Source organism: Pinus tabuliformis, chromosome 9, assembly GCF_031772625.1.
Source record: "Pinus tabuliformis cultivar Carrire ecotype Pingquan chromosome 9, CPIR1, whole genome shotgun sequence".
In the NCBI taxonomy this organism is placed as follows: domain Eukaryota; kingdom Viridiplantae; phylum Streptophyta; class Pinopsida; order Pinales; family Pinaceae; genus Pinus; species Pinus tabuliformis.
This window is the reverse complement of record NC_142307.1, coordinates 2,008,562,859-2,008,566,991: the sequence shown is the minus strand read 5'-3', so window position 1 is coordinate 2,008,566,991 and position 4,133 is coordinate 2,008,562,859. Positions and strand designations below refer to the sequence as shown.

At 35.0% G+C, this 4,133-nt stretch overlaps 1 long non-coding RNA gene across 1 annotated transcript; it reads right to left on the bottom strand.

Annotated features, from left to right (window-relative positions):
- Positions 1-2,646: 2,646 nt before the first annotated feature.
- LOC149157118 (uncharacterized) lies at positions 2,647-3,024 on the bottom strand. Its single transcript, XR_016262621.1, has 2 exons — positions 2,823-3,024; positions 2,647-2,710 (listed from the first exon to the last, which is right to left on the bottom strand). It is a non-coding gene; the product is annotated as an uncharacterized LOC149157118 (long non-coding RNA).
- Positions 3,025-4,133: the final 1,109 nt, after the last annotated feature.

Sequence of the window (4,133 nt, the reverse complement as noted above, 5' to 3'; positions counted from 1 at the left end):
TATTAAAAATATAATAAAATATTAAAAAATAATATTTTTATGATGTACAACCTAAAATGATTAAAAAGAGATATCAGGAATTTAATTAATTGAATAATTTAGAAATTCGTTAATAAATTATTGAAAGCTCATCACAGTCATTTTTAGAATTTTCAAAAAAATATTTTTTTGTTTTCATCTTTGTTCCATTCAACTTCGACCACTCAAATAATATTTTTTCTTAATCATCTAAATGCGTGTCACTTCAAGATGGAATCGGAAAATTAAATCGGTGGGAGCCTTTTAATCGTTAAAAATGATTGAATGTGATTTCCTTGTTCTCTTTAGGATGGGTGTTGTACTACTTTTATTTGGTAAAGTAAAGGCAGGTCGTTGATTTTCTTGTTATCAAATTTTAAGACTGGACTTGCGTATGTATTCACATTGCCGCGTGGATCGTGTTTTAATGCCTATCATTTTTACAATGTTTCCCATTTTCACAGCACACGGATAAATCGGCGCGCAACCCAAATCCCTGAGTGCGAGCTTTGTTGATAATAAGCGGGGCCACGTTTGAATAAAGATGCTACCTACTTTCTCAAAAGCCAAATAGAAAAAGGATGGTAAGTTTGAAAACTGTCCGCCACGCAGTAAAAAGAAAGGGCATGTCACGGCAATAAACGTATCGAAGAGACGTAAATTGTTACGTGTATCTCCTAAGCGACGTAAACGCAAAATATTGCTTTCAATTTTGTGACTGAAGAAATAACACTAGTATTTGCACCAAATGTTGCAAAGGAAACGTTGTAAGGCATAAATTGAGGAGCAATGGCAACATAGGAATAGGAAAATCTAAATAAGATGCAGAAATGTGCATAAATTGAGGAGCAATAGTGACATAGGAATATGCAAATCTAAATAAGATGCAGAAATGTGCATAAATTGAAGAGCAATGGCGACATAGGGATAGGCAAATCTAAAAAAGATGCAGAAATGTAACAATCAACATCTGGGGACATTTGTCCCCACGTCGCACCTCCTTTAATAAAAGCTCTGTCACGATGGTGCACATGCAAGCCTATACAACTTGTACCAAATTTCAGTTTAAGATTGCGTTGACAACAAAGAGCAACCTAGAAAAATTCTTTGGTCTTGTTAAACTGTTTTCATGGCGTACACCCAGTTTGGATACCAGCTGTCCAGAAGAGCACGTTTCATTGTATTTTCCTTCATTTCCGGTATAACCAGAATCACCATTGGAATTCACATGGAAAAACAATTCAGTCTCTATCAATGCCATTAAATGCAATACACATATTAGATATAGGTGCATAGTCTCTATCATCTCATGTTGGCAGAAGCAGTAAAAATGATTTCAATTATTGAGAAGTAAATCAGTCATCTAATCCAATCTAGCACAAAATTAACACTCATGGCATCCATCAACATCATGGATTGGTTAAATTTGCAGGTATGGATCCTCCCATATTTTGCTATTTCAGTCATCTAATCCAATCTAGCACAAAATTAACACTCATGGCATCCATCAACATCATGGATTGGTTAAATTTGCAGGTATGGATCCTCCCATATTTTGCTATTTCTTGCTATTTCATGACCCTTCACAGTTTAAAAAATTGATATTTTATGGACGTTGTAATATTAGCAGCCAATCAAATTTGAAATGAATTAATACAATCAAACAGAATATGTAGCCCACATTCTGTCCAAATACGATTTGCAGGTTCTGGATTCATAAACCAAAGAAATTTGCAGGTCCAAAGGAGGCTCTTTGAAAATGCTTTGATTGACTTTGTAAGAATGTTGATATTCATTTGTTATTGTATTAAAAATGGCTGATTCGAGCATGTGAATCCTCACTTTGGGGGTCATCATGTCTCTTACATATGCAAATGGCAACTGATCCCGAGGATCGAAGATTTCTAATTCATTGAATAACAAGCAAGAAAATAGCTTTATTGGAAGGGTGTGCTTTCTCAATATCAGTGCAGTATCAGCCACATTTGTAATGCGAACAACAACACACAAAATCAAAAAATCAGTTACAGAGAGAACCAACCTCAAAACAAATCTCAGATGCTATCACACTAAAACTTCACCATAATTGAGCAAAGTTGAGTTCTCATACCACTGCTGTAGGAAGCTTTTCAGAGCTCCAAGGTTGCAAGCCATTGGCACAGTAATTGTCCATTTGATACCTCACAACTACTTTGCTCCCCCACTTTCTCCATCTGACTATAAAAATGGCTTCCTCCATGGTATGAGTATCACAGGGAAACGATAAAGAATACCAAATATAAACAATTACCTGGGAAAAGCAATAAAGGCCTTGTGTGTTGGGGGCACTGAAAGAGAATTGTCAATATGTCAGCTACAAAATATATCCATCCCATGTTATTAATTTATATTTGCACACAACTTAGAAACTAATTAGAAGCATATGTTAACAATAACATAGACAAACTTTAATGTACATTTTGCTGAATTTAACAATAGTATTGGCTTATTAGATTCTGTTTGGAACAACTTAGCAAATGAAACTACAAATTTTGGGAGTTTTATATGCCATTTATGCTTTTTATTTACCTTTGTTCGGCTTGTGCATTGCAAGTATTAGATCAAACTCTTTAAAGTCTGTAGGTGATATAGAAGTTATCTCTATTCCACGTTTCTTGGCTGCATTCTTCATCTTGGGATCTGCAGGATCGCCCTTCAAATAATTTCAACATATTAATACGTGATACCTATTTATTGCAGTATAATACAAAAAAATTTAAAATACCAATTCAATTAGCCTTGACCCATGATAAGCTGGAACCTACTTCATTGTAGTCAATAGTTGCAGCAGAGTCAATTTTGAATGCTGATGTCAATCCCCTTTTCTGCACAGCATCACGAAATACAGCCTCTGCAGTGAGACTCCGACAAATGTTGCCTTCCAAGAACAAGAATAAAAAGAGATTATTTTCCTGGAGAGATTAGCAAATATTTTTTCAACTACTTAAGATATCTAAACTTGCAATGCTTTTATCATCCCCAATTGCAACAATAGGAGCCGATAACAAATCATTATCCTTGACAAATCAGATAATAATTTTTCCACAGCTAATAATCATTATCCTTCTTGACATTGATATGCATCACGGCCCTGAAAAAGCAATCATGAGCATTGATATATCAACGGTAACTGGTTACTAGAATTTTTGCTTTGTAAAGGAATGAAGTAATGCATCTAGAATTTCTGCTTTTAAAGGACTGAAGTAATGCATAACTCTACATGAAATATTTAGTTACCATGAATTGGTAATTATTCTACAAAGTTTTTATGAAGAAGTTTATAGTGGATACTATCTCATGTGATTGTTCTTTTTGTTCCATTTTCTACTGGCAAGTTGAACTCATGATTAAATATTAAAAAATGTGTATCATTATAAACTCAACAACTTATGTAAACATGAAGCAGGCTCACGTATTTAAATAAAACTGAAATGCATCACTCAGCACTAAAAACAGAAAGATGGAAACCAAATCCTTGGCCCTGGATTCCACTAAAATGTTTCAGCTAGATTTAATGACTAAAGACACAAACATTGAGTGCAGAGAGCATAATGAGCCACACTCCTTGGTGACCAGCTCTGTTTTGACATGAAACTGACAACCAGAAACACACAAAAATAATCTAGAATATACATACTATGAAGAGACCTTATGGAAGCAGTAAATTGACCATTGAACTTAGAAAGTTCAGGCAATTGGAAGTAGCAAACAAAGTGATCATGTCAAGAGTCGGACCCTTGTTTCAATGGCCCTCCGCACACGACAGCCTTTGATTTGATTTCTTCCTTAGAAGCAGAAGCCTTATTTGATAAAGGATAAGCCCTAGTCCATTAAGATTGATCACCAAAGCATCTACTTTCAGGGGTTGTATGATGGGGAAAATAGTTGAGACAAAGCCAAGGCCTTTCTGAGGTGAGATTTCCCTTCCCCTCTCTTCCACATCCAAGGCTGGGCCTTGATGTAATGCTCCAAGTTACCAAAAATAACTAGAAAAATACTAAATACATCAAATATAGAAAGGCAGTGTGGCTCAAAAGTATAATAATGATGAGACACATCTACATCTCTTTAGAAAT